Here is a 15,246-nt window from a genome sequence, read left to right as displayed (position 1 = left end):
ACAGTGGTGACTGCTGCAGTTTTCGGTGTAAATTTAAAATGGCAGATGAAGGTAAAATAGTTTCAGCTAGCAGAGGTGTAACACAGTCTGGTAGTCAATTAGTATCACGTGAGGAATCCATAGTTTCTGTGCTTGGGCCCTAACCCCAATGAACATTTAGCTGTACAAGTCTGAGAGTCCTTGGGCAATCATATGTTCTGTTATCCATTCAGAAGATGGATAAATGGAGACAGCAATCAGTAGGTCGGTTGGAGTGAACTAAGATTAGAGATGAAGGAATGCGAGTTAAGATCAAAGGTCAAGGAGGGCAAGTCAACAGCACAGGTGGAGGAGGGAGCGTTAGGAGCAAGGGTGAAGCAGGATGAGTTATGAATAGTGGTAATGTTTGTTGAGTTAAGGGTGGAGGTGAATGTGAGCAAGACAAGATCAGAGGAGGATGAAGAGTTAATAGCCGAGGTGAAGGAAGATGGATCAATTGCAGGGGTGATGGAAGGTGAAAGAAGGGAGGAGATTAAGGAGGGGGAAACCATTGTGGAGGTGAGAGAGAGAAAGAGATTGGGCTACTTTGAGGTCAGAGCGTGAGGACTTCACTGCCGTCTCAAGTTCCATGACTAGATTCTCAAACTTGGAAATTCTCTGTTCAGCCTGTGTTAGTTTGCTACACATCTTGCTAATTTTGGCATTGGAATTTTCCACTTTCACAGATTGAGCATCTATTTTGTCACCGATAGCACCAATGCTCTCCCACAAATTCCATAGGGCCATCACGACCGGATCCACCTGAGCACTCTGGAGACATTCTTCATCGCTATTATGCAGGTCTGGATCACCCGGGCTCACGGCCTGCGAGACCTTTTTTGCAATAGTCATCCAGTTTGGCCTGTTTCTTTGAGAAGCTGCTTTTGTTAGCCATTGCAAGCCGGTGCAGTTGAGAGGCCATAAACCAGGGATTAGGCACCACACAACAGACTATAACAGGTTGTCCGGTCTGATCAAATGCTGTATACAAGAAAATGGCATTCATTTAAGGCCACTCAGCTAGCCAGATGGGAAAATCTGCAGCTGTGAGCTCAGGCTGTACTCCAATCAGATGATGTGTTCGCCTGAGCAATTAAAGACTCTCAGTGGGCACATCTGGGCAATTGTTACCATTTACATTATTACCTGCGATCCTTCATGGGATATCTACATTGGGTTAGCCAGCTCAGCGAGCACAAGTTGGAACTCAGCGCAGTGTTGTCAGCTTCCCCAAATCCGATGTACTGGATTATGGGCACAATCAGTGCTGGCAATTAAGCAGGAATCTTCACCAATACCTGTACTGTACTATTTTGTCACCGATAGCACCAATGCTCTCCCACAAATTCCATAGGGCCATCAATTCGTGAAAATTATAGTCCAGTTTGATTTTTAATTTGATATACTTACTCATTAGACATCCACCTCTATTTCTAATTTCCTTCTCCTTTGCCCCTATTCCAGGGAACATAATACCGCTAGCACCCCGAAAAGCCCTAGTTGTGTTTGTTCCTGCCTGTTGACAGGACTCCCGCAGGGTAGCTGGGCTACTTTCATCTTCTTCCTCCCCCTGCTGAGCTTACAGGCAATGTTCCAGTCTCCCCAGGCAGGGCCGACAGGTGGGCTGTCCAGTGGTACCTGGGGTTCAGTTGCTTTTGGCTCCCCTGCGGGGTGAGGCACGCTGATGATGCAGCTATGCAGGATGGACTTGGCATAAGTGCTGGGTGGGCCAGTGGGCCAGTGGGTCCATGGCTCACTCCGCTATTTTTGCTGGGCATGGAGGCAGCATTTTATGTCATGCAGCGACTGCTGTGCGGATGGCCTAGGCAATGGAGTTGCCACACCTGAGCCTTGCAGCCTTGCAGGTAAAGAGGAGGGGGCAGGCTGGTCGGTCATGTTTCTCCTCTCATTATGTTTAGCAGTTGCCAGGCTTGTGGGCACTGACCCAATGGTCATGAAGGGGACAGACTCTGCTCGTCCAGCTTCTGCACACTTCTTTTATGGGCTTGCCTTGGTGATGAGTTTGTGTGCAAGGTGTTCGGTTTACAGTTGTCTGCATGGGAAAAATGTCTGGCAAACGCTGCAATGTAGAGGCTTCCTCTTTCACCTCCAACACTGCCTCCCCAGATGTTCATCGCAGTAAGAGGCAACATTCTACACATGATGCTGCTGATAGCTGGCTGGTGCGGCTATTTCACAAGCCATTACAACAGGATGTTAAGGGAAAGGCGAGAGCCTTGCCTCTCTCGTCGTCTTCTTCATCATCAACCTCCTCCTCTTGAGTATCTGATCCTGAGTCTATTCACATGAGGAAGTACTTGGTTAGGGAGTCTGTGGCCTGGGTCATGGTCTAAATGGTTTACTTCATGGGGTTTGCTGAACAGGAGTTGTTGATGGCCGGTGATCGGAAGGGGAAGCCAAATTCTCCCCAATTCAGACAGACCTTAAAGACCGGTCTTCAACTCTTGACCGAGGTGAGGGATGAGGTCCTACAGGAATGGTGTGATCCATAGAAGGCGAGTGTTGTCAGGTTTTGTCCAAAATCTATCTGCTGCATAGTGAGGAGAAGACATTATCGCAGGTCATGGCGATGGACACTATCATCCTCAGTCTGGTTGGCAAATTGTCTGCTGCTGCCCGGGAGGTTGTCTGAGCTGGCGTGGATCGCAAAGTGTGTCCCAGTCTGAAGGGAGTTCATTCTGGCCCCCATCTGGTTTGCGGGCTGCTACTTATTCCTCTTATAAGGCAGGGATGGCCCTGGGGTCGATACAGGCTTTGGAATGCACAATGGAAGATGGTGCAAATTACGCTCCAGTGCTGCAGGACTTGAGGGGGAAAATAGAATTCCTGTCTGATCTGGTCTATGATAGCGGCCATCTCCACAGAATTGGAAATTGATGGTCGAAGGCGTGTGCATGTCAGGGATGAAACCCCATCAGAACACTATGGCCACCAGGATGTCCTTTGAGGGGAAGGTGTTGTTTGGGGATGACCTGGAAGAAAAGATCCATAAGGTCTTCAAGGCTGATAAGCATGCCATCAAGTTGAACAAGAATCCTGGGGCAAAGGCACATTTTCCTGGCTAGGGGTAGCATTCAGGTTGGAACCAGCAGCCTCACGGGCGTTTCCAGCAGAGCTGGGTCAGGGGGAAGCCAGAGTCATCCAGGAAGGCTTCCTCCCCAGTGCATCCTCAGAAGCCCTGATGTCAGGCCACTGGGGGCCAGCCTCCTGTCCCCGGTGCTTGGTGTTCCCAGGTGATGCAGTCAGAGTACTGGATGGAATTTGTGTCATCCCCACCCACCTGTATCCGTCATGGTGCTCACAGGCTGGCCTCGGAGCCTGATCAAATGTTGGGCCATGTGCAGCAACATCCAGGAATTGCTGGTCAATGACATGCTCCATGTCCCAGTGGCTCGGGAGGGGTTCGGCTTGTATTTCATCATCTTCCTATTCCCGTAGTCTTTGGGGAAATTGTGACTCATAGTGGATCAGATGAGGAAGAATTGGGTTTTGGCCAATCAGAGTTTCAATATGGAGACTCTCCTGACCATCATTCCACTGAAAAAGGAGAGGGATTTCCTTGCCTCCTTGGATCTACAAGAAGCATACTATCATGTCGCCATTTGGCTGGCTCATCAGAAGTTTCTGCGGTTTGCTGTTGGCAGACGTCACTATCAGTGCATGGCTCTTCCCTTCAGGCTGAAGTCTGCTCCTCAGATCTTCACGAAGGTCCTCGTAGTGGTGGCTCTTCATGCTCAGGGTTCAGACTTTCCACTACCAGGATGACTGGCCGGTCAGGGTGTCTTCCTGGGAGGCTCTTCTCCAGCAGGTGGTCGTTGTCTGTAGGATGTTGGAATCCGTAGGGTTCATCCTGAACGTGAAAAAATCCCACTTGCAATCTTTGCAGGACCTTCAGTTTATCAGGGGTCAGTTCTGGACTGCCAGGGATTTGTTGCTGTTTCCAGAGTACAGGGTGGCCAGGTTTCGTTCCCTATTTCCAGACTTGGCAGACTGGAGGCAGGCCTTGTCGAGGTTTTTTTGCAGATCGGGACATATGGCATTATGTGTGTTCTTGGTCCCATAGGCCAGGCTGCAGATGAGGCCTCTCCTGTCTCACCTTCACAGACACTGGCGGGTAAACTCACAGGATGTCTAGGACCGTCAGTGCCGATTGCCTTGATCGTGCAGCTTCAATGGTGGTTGCAGCCGGCGAATCTCCTGCTCTGTCTCTGCTGCATCAGCCTTTACCGTTCATGCCTGCCACAGATGCCAGAAAACTGGGTTGTGGTGCCATGGTGGGGGACCTCTCGCATCAGGAGAAGTTGTGTCCCCTGGGGCGTCTCCGTCCTCCAACTGGAGGGAACTGGCTGCAGCTGCAAGGGAACTGCAGGTGTTCAAGTCTATTCTCTGGGGGAGAGCTGCAGTTCTCAGGACAGACAATATGTCAGCCGACAAGGCAGGTACCAGGTCTCAGGGTCTGCAGGCACAGGCATGATCCTTGGGGGCGTGGTCGTGCAGCTTCTATTGTTCTTGTGGGCTGTGCACATCTGGGGGTGGACAATGAGGTCACAGACCACTTGAACCAGGTTTTTCCATCAGTGGAGGTGATTCTCCTGGCTCCATTTTGGTCAAGGTTGTTGTGGTATCTATTGGAGTTGGAGCTGGAGCTGGCTGTAGTTTATGATTCTGTCCTTTCCATGTCTGCTGGTGCTGGAGTCAGGGGAGTCCATGGTCGGGGTTCCTCAGTTGGGGGCCTGGAAACTGAAAGGTAAGGCCTGCAGTGGCTAGGGATGTCTGTTTCCTTGGTGCAGAATGTACAGAGAGCTCAGAAGCCTGACACTTTGAATGCATATTATCAGTACTTGGTCGTGCTTTCCAAGTGGTGTGAACATTTGGGGTTCTCAGCCCTTGCAGTGTTCTACTCCGGCTATCCTGCAGTTTCTGCCGGAAGGGTTTGATCTGGGTCTTGCTGTGCCTAACCTACGTTCCCAGTGGGTGGCGATCAGGGTGGTGCAAGCACTTTGGGAGAGGGTTGCTGAGCACGAGCGTCTGCTGTCCAGGTTGTTAAAGGGGTTTTCTCTTTCCCACCCTTGTGTGGTTTCTGGTTTACATAAATGGGACTTGCCGTTGGTTTTTAGGGCCCTGCAGGATGCTCTTTTTGAGCCCCTGTTGGAGGTTGCCCTGAAATGTGTTACTCTGAATGTGGTGTTCATGTTGGCCATCACTTTGGCTTGACATGTGGGTGAGATTGGAGCTCTGTTGTGCAGAGCTCTCTATTTGGGGGTTCACTCTGATGCCTTATAATTAAGTTTTGCACCAGCCTTTCGACCTAAGGTGGTCTTGAAGTTTCATCTGGCGCATGAGGTTGTTCTGCCATCTTTCTTTCTGTCTCCAAGTTCTCCTGATAAAGCTAGGTGGCATACTCTGGATGTCCATAGGGCAGTTCTTGTGTACTTGGACCTCATTGTTTCTTCTTGATGGTCGCACAGTCTCTTTGTTACCTTTGGAGGGCTAAATCCAGGGGGGGAATCTATGGTTCCTTCCATCAGTGGGAGGATCAGGAATGCGATTAAGTTGACTTATGCAGCTTCTGGTCAGCCCCTTCTCTCTAGGGTGCAGCGCCGGTCTATGAGTGGGATGGTGGCTTCATGGGCGGAGGAATGTGGGGTGGACTTGCTGAACATTTCTAGGGTCGGCCACCAGGCCGGATCCCAGCACGTTCATGAGGCACCACCACCTGAACCAGAATACGGGTGGGTCTACTGCTTTCGGCATGGTAGTCCTGAGTGGTGGAACTTCCTGATTCTGTTGTCCTTTGTTATTATATTGGTTTTGTAACAAAGTGGTGGTGGCGTGTGCGCTCAGCATTCCTTCTGGCTGGGGTCGGTTTTCTCATGCCATTCCTTCGAGCTTTGGGATACCTCATGAGTAAGTACTGGATGAGGAAGAGGGACAAGAAGGTAATGCTTGGATTACTTACTGGTAATCTTTATTACTCCCAGCCCTGCTTGTCCTCATCACAGTACTTATGTCGCACTGCCCCCATGTTTTTGGAGCCTGGAATGGGCCTCGGCAGACTGGGGGTGCATTAGATAGAACGGGGGCTTTCCAGGTGCTGGCGGTATTATGCTCCAGGGAAGAGGGAAGGAAGAAGAAAAGTAAGATAAAACAAGTGTTTCCTTTCATGGACATGGATGCATTATGAGCACGTACTGTGACGAGTACACTACCAGCTGCACCTCCTCAGAGGTATTCTTCCTTTCCTCTCCTTCCCCCAGAAGCTCACTGTCTCCAGAGCTCTGGTTCTCTCTAGGCTGGACCAAAGCAACAGCCTCTTTCTAAATCTGCCTGCCTCTACTCTCCGCCCTCTGCAACTCATCCAAAACACAAATGCAAGACTTATCCTTGGCCTCAAGCCCATGGATTGTATCTCTCCAGGACTGAAATCTCTGCACTGGCACCCAGTGGCGGCAAGGATTAAGTACGTTCAAAACCCTCTGCATTGTCCACAAGGCTTTCTGGGGCCTGGGACCTCAATAATTCCAACTCACTCTGTCACGGATGGCACTCTGTTAAGAGTGGCACAGGACACCCAGGAAGGGTTTGGGTGGTTGTGCCGAAGTAAGGTGGACAGATAAGTACCCACACAGCTGAAAGTAAAGAGAACGAAGAGTAGGCAAGTGTAGCATGGAAATAAGGTACAACAGAAAGGATTCCCTCTTGGGGTGTATGCAGATATAGGAAAAGAGTATTCCACGGACCTTAGGGAAAACTCTAGCCTTCTGGACAGTTTGCTATAACAGAGGCCCACGCTGTTTGCTCATGGCTGGGAACAACAGCTGTGGGTGTCTGTAACACAGAAACTAGACAAGGGAAGGGGCAGAGGTTGCTTGCCGGAAACCAACAGACAAGCCCTGTACAAAGGGGTCTACAAACGATACAAGAGAAGACAATAACAGACAAATCCAGGAATAGGGAAGTCGATGAGCAACCTAGCAGAAGGAAATGAAAGGAAAGCAGTATAACTGAATTGGACAGGGATTATGAACTGAGGGTTGAAAACGAGAAGGAGAGCAAGGGAGCAGCAGTCAGGAAACAGGGGGGCTGCAATAACAAAGTAATAAATGCAGGTAAACTCTTGTGGATTGCAGAGCACTGTAAGGTGCAATGTAGAGAGCTCAGAGGAGCAGGACAGCAAGGAGCAAGCCCAAAGGAGCAGGGCTGTAAGGAAGGGAGCCCAAAGGAAAAGGGCTGTAGGCAGCGGAGTGAAACAGGCTGCAAGGCAAGGAGCCCAAAGGACAAGGGCTGAAGGCAGAGGGGTGTAGCAAGCTGCAAGACAGCGGTTCCAGAGGACAAGGGCTGTAAGCAGCGGAGTGATGCAGACTGCAAGGCAGGGAGCCCAAAAGGCTAGGGCTGTGGGCAGCAGGGTGTAGCAGGCTGCAAGGTAGGCCGCCCAGAGGAGTAGGGCTGAGGCAGGGAGCCCAAAAGGCTAGGGCTGTAGGCAGCAGGATGTAGCAGGCTGCAAGGCAGGACGCCCAGAGGAGCAGGGCTGAGGCAAGGAGCCCAAAAGGCTAGGGCTGTAGGCAGCAGGGTGTAGCAGGCTGCAAGGCAGGACGCCCAGAGGAGCAGGGCTGAGGCAAGAAGCCCAAAAGGCTAGGGCTGTAGGCAGCAGGGTGTAGCAGGCAGCAAGGCAGGATGCCCAGAGGAGCAGGGCTGAGGCAGGGAGCCCAGAAGGGCCAGGGCAGAAGGTAGAAGGCAGTAGAGCGTAATCGGCTGCAATGCAGAAAGCCCGGCAGGGCACTGGAACAAAAGCAGGTGTAAGCAGGAACAGCATACAAAAATACGTAGCTCGAAGCAAAAAGGTGCTGGAAGGACTCTTAATGCAAGAGACTGAGCTCCTGCAGGCAGCAGCTTTTATAACGCCCTGCCCAGCACAGAAGCAGGCTAATTGGTCGCACCTGGATCAGCACACCTGCATACAATCTGCCTCCTCCCTCTCTGTTCCTGAACTGGTGGAAGCAGAGGTGATCCCTAGGGCTTCTGGGGATTGTAGTTCCGATGATGACAAACAGGAATAGCCAGGAATAGATAGTTATAAGCCAAGTGCATTGTGGTAAGTGTAGTTTGTTGGGAAAAATAGAAAAGCACCAAAATCTCGCAAATGGGAAATAAGGTCCAAGAAGTGAATAGCGGTTGATCCAAGAGTTTTCTGTAGATAAATTAATAACCATTAGTTCATAATGATCGCCAATGTATGCGCCCATGACGCAGGCATGACAGTATGCCCCTCTCCAGGCTCCCTGAAGACCGACCAACAAGAATAATATCTGTCATGCCATGAAAGAGTCTCATACCAAAGAGGCACATCATGAGGCACCAAAAACTGTCTAAGGTTGCAAGGTGAGAGTCTTGAAGGACGGAGACAGTGCCAATGTTCTGAACCATTGAGGTAGAATTCAGAAAAGACAAAGTCTTTGGAGCACAAAACCAAACAGTGTGTTCATGGACAGAGGAGCTGTGAAAGACTGCTGGAGGCTCCATGGCAAATTTTGCTTCGAAAGGCAACAGTAAGGTGTTGAAAGGTGGAGCCAGAGGTACAGCAGAGTTGGTTGCTCTAGGAAGATTTTCCAAGGCATCAGAAGCAGCAATGGCAAGGTCAAGGTTAGCCGCAGAAAATTCAGGAGTCATAGTGGCGGGTTCTCCATGATTTGTACGAAGTTCAGAAGCCACCACATCAGGGAGATCATGAATGGCTGTAGATAGTTCCGATACTGTAGCAACTGGGAGTGTGGGTGCCATAGAAGAACCAGCGGGCATTGATGCACCTGAGACTGATAGAGTAGAGTCTGGTAGTTTTAGTGCTGCAGAGGCACCAGCAGGAACAACCGGAGCTGCAGTCCTAAAAGAGAAATTGTTATCTGACTTAGCAACAGGTTCTGCCCTTGCAGTCAGAGAGGAAGGGGTGCTTCTACTTCAGAAAGAGTGATGTGAGATGCTGCAACAGTAGCAGATTTAGAAGTATTAGCAGGAGGAGCAGCAGAGATTGGGCTAGCAGATACAGGAACAGGTTGTATGACAGATGTGGTGTCAGGATAGGGTAGGCGTTCTGAAGGATGATCTTCAAAGTCTGGTGTGCTCAGATTGCTAGGTGGGTCTGGGGTATTAACTGATGGAAAGACTGGATTCCAGACAGGTACTGGGTACTGTTCAGAATTTGAATTGTGGTCTGGTGTACAAAAACCCTTAGAAGCAGAGTATATTTCTGATTTGATCACTTCAGAAGAGTCTGTAAGTTTGAGTAAAGGACTGTAGTCAGGGGTAAGAGCGGAACAATCCTTTGACTCAGAAGGATCTCTAATCAGAAGATTACACTTGTCTTGTGGTGTAATGGCTGTGTGAGTGATTTGGTCCACCGAAGGAGTTAATTCTTTACTGTCTGTACAACAACCTGAGTTACTGTGGCTGGAAAGTGAAAGAGCTGTGTCAGACTTTAGAAGGGATGCATATGCTAAATTTAGGTCTTCCATCTGCTTGGCATAAGTCTGTATCCTTTTCTGCGTGGCAATTCCAGGCCTTATCATGTCGATCTCTAAGGACAGAATATCGGGTGTAGGACATAGTGTCAGAAGGTCTGGAATATTGTGTCCCTTCATTAAATGTTTACTATGTAAATAAACAAAGTCATCATAGAGATCTTTGGTCTGTCTTTTAAGTCGTAGGAGTTGTTCTTGAGGCAGGTATGTTCCATTAGCCTGATCTAAAGCTTCAGAATCAGGTGTAGCAGAACATTTGGTTGTAGCAATAGGAAGACTGACCATAAGGTTATTATGGTTAGTAGATACTGAGGAAGTATTAAGACAACCAATGGTCAGTATTGGTCTTTTGTACCCAGGACCAGGTGGACTAACCTCAGGATACTTAATGCCTTGTCCTGTCAAATGAGGGTTTCCAGCAGTCTGGGGAGTTTGCCAAGCTGATCTTGAGCATATCACTCTAGCAACAGCGTACTCTGGTTTAGAGTCTCCCACAATGAGTGCAATATCCTTGGTGGTAGCAGTGTTAGATGACTTGTCCGAAGACACAGGAGTGTTTTTCACTGTTTGGGCTAACAAGATCTGTAAGAATTCATTATCTTGCTGTAGCTCTTCAACAGATAAGGACTGCGGATCATAGTCGCAAATGTCATAATAATTATACATGGAAGAAGGGTCAGCAAGCCAGTAAGTGTAGTACTGTGCTTGTAAATCTTTGTTTACTAAGGCGAGACTGTTCTTTAGACTAATGTTTTTGTTTGATGTCTTTAGAGAATCTATAGATTTTCGTAAAGGTTTCTTAACCCGAAAGGACAGCATCTTTGGTCTGTGTGTGCCTTTCCGGCCAATAGAACAAGACATTTTTGGCTCTTGCATTCTGTCATGGATGGCACTCTGTTAAGAGTGGCACAGGACACCCAGGAAGGGTTTGGGTGGTTGTGCCGAAGTAAGGTGGACAGATAGGTACACACACAGCTGAAAGTAAAGAGAACGAAGAGTAGGCAAGTGTAGCAAGGAAATAAGGTACAACAGAATGGATTCCCTCTTGGGGTGTATGCAGATATAGGAAAAGAGTATTTCACGAACCTTAGGAAAAACTCTAGCCTTCTGCACAGTTTGCTATAACAGAGGCCCACGTTGTTTGCTCATGGCTAGGAACAACAGCTGTGGGTGTCTAACACAGAAACTAGACAAGGGAAGGGGCAGAGGTTGCTTGCCGGAAACCAACAGACAAGCCTTGTACAAAGGGGTCTACAAACGATACAAGAGAAGACAATAACAGACAAATCCAGGAATAGGGAAGTCGATGAGCAACCTAGCAGAAGGAAATGAAAGGAAAGCAGTATAACTGAATTGGACAGGGATTATGAACTGAGGGTTGAAAACGAGAGAGCAAGGGAGCAGCAGTCGGGAAACAGGGGGGCTGCAATAACTGAAAGTAATACATGCAGGTAAACTGTTGTGGATTGCAGAGGTCTGTAGGGTGCAAGGTAGAGAGCTCAGAGGAGCAGGACAGCAAGGAGCAAGCCCAAAGGAGCAGGGCTGTAAGGAAGGGAGCCCAAAGGAAAAGGGCTGTAGGCAGCGGAGTGAAACAGGCTGCAAGGCAAGGAGCCCAAAGGAAAGGGCTGAAGGCAGAGGGGTGTAGCAAGCTGCAAGGCAGGGGTTCCAGAGGACAAGGGCTGTAAGCAGTGGAGAGATGCAGACTGCAAGGCAGGGAGCCCAAAAGGCTAGGGCTGTAGGCAGCAGGGTGTAGCAGGCTGCAAGGTAGGACGCCCAGAGGAGTAGGGCTGAGGCAGGGAGCCCAAAAGGCTAGGGCTGTAGGCAGCAGGGTGTAGCAGGCTGCAAGGCAGGATGCCCAGAGGAGCAGGGCTGATGCAAGGAGCCCAAAAGGCTAGGGCTGTAGGCAGCAGGGTGTAGCAGGCTGCAAGGCAGGACGCCCAGAGGAGCAGGGCTGAGGCAAGGAGCCCAAAAGGCTAGGGCTGTAGGCAGCACGGTGTAGCAGGCTGCAAGGCAGGACGCCCAGAGGAGCAGGGCTGAGCCAGGGAGCCCAGAAGGGCCAAGGCAGAAGGTAGAAGGCAGCAGAGCGTGATCGGCTGCAATGCAGAAAGCCTGGCAGGGCACTGGAACAAAAGCAGGTGTAAGCAGGAACAGCATACAAAAATACGTAGCTCGAAGCAAAAAGGTGCTGGAAGGACTCTTAATGCAAGAGACTGAGCTCCTGCAGGCAGCAGCTTTTATACCGCCCTGCCCAGCACAGAAGCAGGCTAGTTGGTCGCACCTGGATCAGCACACTTGCATACAATCTGCCTCCTCCCTCTCTCTTCCTGAACTGGTGGAAGCAGAGCTGATCCCTAGAGCTTCTGGGGATTGTAGTTCCGATGATGACAAATGGGAATAGCCAGGAATAGATAGTTATAGCCAAGTGCATTGTGGTAAGTGTAGTTTGTTGGGAAAAATAGAAAAGCACCAAAGTCTCGCAAATGGGAAATAAGGTCCAAGAAGTGAATAGCGGTTGATCCAAGAGTTTTCTGTAGATAAATGAATAACCATTAGTCCATAATGATCGCCAATGTATGCGCCCATGGCGCAGGCATGACACACTCTTCCTAAATATCTTCCCTCTCGAGCTCTTCGCTCATCCGCCTCCAACTCCCTCAGGGTCAGTCGCTTCTCCAAGCAGCATGTTTGTGGTAGATCACTTTCTTCTGCTGGGGCCTCCCTCTGGAACAGCCTCCCTGCCTCTCTGAAACCTGAGGAGAACCGTCTCCGGTTCTGGAAGCACCTCAAGACCTTCCCCTTTGCTTCCGCTTTTGCTCCTTCTCTCCCCTGCTAATCTCCTGACTATATCTGAAATTGCATTGGTTACCTGGCTACCCTCTGATCTTGGTCCCAGGTCCCCCCCGCCAGTTGCACACCTGCACTGGCTCCTGGCAACCCTTGCATTCGGGGACTCTTTCCATATCCCTACACCCCCTACTAGCACTTGACCCTGATTTCTGCTCTTACCCTTGCACTTGCCACCAGCTGGCAACACTTATTTATTGTCTTTATTTTTTTTAACTATTATCCTATGTACTGCACTGCCCCCTCCCCTTTCCCCCTGCACTTTTCCCCTTCCCCTGTACTTGCATGATCTCAATGCCACCTGGCCTAGTAGGATGGTTGTCTGTCTTCCCTCTGTTTCCCCTCCCTTGAAACACTTGTGTGTAGGCACATTATAAATGCCATATCATATCATAAACGTTGGTTTTCCTAACAATGAAAACTAGTCTATCTTGCGCCTGCTTCAATGACATGAAAAAAAGATACAATATTTTCATCATATTGCATTCTGGTATTCACAAGCACAACTTAATAACGTGAAAAACTACAAATGTACAGGAAAGATAAATTACATCCACAAAAAGCACTCCAATTCTGCAAATAGGTTTGACAAAAAAACGTATTCAGTGGTTTGTCTTTATTACTAGCATTAATGGGCATTTAAATACCATGTATACAAGAAATGAAAGCAAGATATAATAAATGTCAGAAACATGTTTATAGTAAAATATGTTTGTTCTGTCTGTGTTCTATGTTTTTATTTCTCGCTTTTGAGACCTATCCACAGCGTTTAGGTGTGTGGTTGTTGTTTCTGCTTATTTGGCTGGGAGGCAGCTTGCTTTGGGGTTGTTTTGGAAGGGTAATCGGCTTATTTTGACCTGGCAACACTACTCGGAAGCTGCTTCCTTTCAGGCGCGAAAAGCAAAGAAACAGAATCTCGGCAGATTTCAAGGGCTGAATTCCTGGCCCAGCTGCTGTCAAGAAGGGAGAAGAAGGTGAATGTATAGCCTATGAGAGCGTCTGAACTGGATAAGGAAGGTCCGCAGATTTAATAGGAGTCAGGCAGAGGCCCCGAAATGAAGATCACAGCAGAAAAAACAATGTAAGTCAGGCGAAATTGGAAAGGGTGGAGCACATATATATTTTTAAAATGAGAATCCTTTTCATGCTATTCTTTGAATAACATTCCCAGGGCACACGGGAGTAGACAGTCTCCTGTGTGAGTGCAATGACTCTGGCCCTTTTGGCTGGCTTGCGAAGGAGGGGAATGTTTCTCATTTTAAGCACTGTCAAAGTTTGAGTGTGTTTGTTCCCAAAACCTCGCATGGCCTCAGGTGTTTGCTCAATATTTAAATACATTTTAGAAAATAAAAACGAAATAAAATAAGTTCCATTGTAAAGCTGTTTGATTGATTTCCAAAATCACTTCTTGTTTTCATGTAACAAATGTATTTGTTCTGGTGAAATACTGATGTAATCTGGTGCATTAAACAGCAACCTGTGGGCTTGTGTTAAGAATGGCACCTGTCATGACACTTTGCCCTTAAATTTTCAGCATAGTGAACATAGACCTCATTTCTGTCCCTTATCTGGTGTAAATTGTTCAGCATAAAGCGCATGCGTGCTTGCATAATGTTACTTGACCACCATAGGGTTTAGTCCCACAAATAAGTTGAAGCTACTTTAATGAAGTACAAGTAGGTGTGAGATGGCAAGTCAAGAAAGACACACCGATATGCGGGTGCTTGGCTTTTTATCTACACATTGACCACCCATGTCCATGCAAATCAAAATGGCATGTCCCCACTGCTTAAAGGACACCCTCCTGGGATCACATTGAGCTAGCCCTATCCCACATTAATGTCAAGGTTTTTTTCTGTACAAGGCCTGCCAGTGTTATTTCTTAGCAGTCATATGAGAACTTAATTGCAGTTGTATTTTAGGTATTTGTGTCAGCTCATTGATTTATAAACAGTATGTGTGTCCTTGCATCTGTTCCGTGTACTTAAGTCCAGTAAAAGACAAGCATTGCAAAGCCAACAGTTTTGGTTGTTTATAGGTTTAGAGGCACATTTGTCGGGCACTGATACCATATGCCCAGGTAGTCGCACCATTTCCCAGCTCCTTACATCTTATGACCAGCTAGTACCATTATTGCAGTGCTTGACAAATGCCAACCCCATGTCTACACATAAGCTAAAGCTTTTGAATTTGCCATTGTTTGGTTTTGAATTCATGCCACATTCCCGCCAGCCACTAAGGATCCAAGTGGCCCTGTAGCAGTCTGTTAATTGGTAGTGAAATGTGTGTCTGCTACATCACGTTTCATGTGTTTACGTGATATGTTTTTCTCAGTAATGGTGTATATTTCAGATAGACTGGCTTGAATTTCTTTTTTTTAGAGGAGCTTCTCTGGTTTACTCCGATTTTGCACCCTTATTAGCCTTCATACGTGTGTCACAGTGAGCTTCATCCTGCTCTGATTTATGCTTTTGTTTAATGTTTAACTATGCAAAGGGGTAGCAAAAATGCTAAAATATTATAAAAGCTGTACTCTCTTTTCTCTAAGTTATTAGGTAAACTTTGACAATGGAGATTTTACTGTTCTCAGATCATGACCATACATGGACATGGTCACCGCTAGGATGAAACGCTCCGTGGATACTCTTGATAGCAGATATTGTGCTCCATACTCTGTGTATTTTTGGATCCAAATCCATTCATTCTGATGAAATGTAAAACATGGATGTACCAGCTTCTAATTGGTTTAGTGGACCACTGGATCTCTCGCTATAGGCTCTGCCTCTTTGTGGCACCCTTCTTCTACTCGTCTGTCCCAACACTTTTACCCGGGCCGCACCGCTAAGTAGCC

General features: G+C 48.1%; 1 long non-coding RNA gene across 5 annotated transcripts in view; it reads left to right on the top strand.

Annotated features, from left to right (window-relative positions):
• The first annotated feature begins 13,245 nt into the window (after positions 1-13,245).
• Positions 13,246-15,246, top strand: part of LOC138492197 (uncharacterized) — a 145,063-nt gene continuing 143,062 nt past the window's right edge. For all 5 annotated transcript variants that reach the window (XR_011276160.1, XR_011276159.1, XR_011276161.1 and 2 more), the window contains exon 1: positions 13,246-13,476. This is a non-coding gene — a long non-coding RNA (uncharacterized lncRNA). The remainder of the gene's footprint in view (positions 13,477-15,246) is intronic.

The sequence above is a fragment of the Ambystoma mexicanum genome, chromosome 10 (genome assembly GCF_040938575.1).
Source record: "Ambystoma mexicanum isolate Mex_15411 chromosome 10, UKY_AmexF1_1, whole genome shotgun sequence".
NCBI lineage: Eukaryota > Metazoa > Chordata > Amphibia > Caudata > Ambystomatidae > Ambystoma > Ambystoma mexicanum.
Note: the sequence above shows the minus strand (reverse complement) of the source record. Positions and strands in the feature narration are given on the sequence as shown.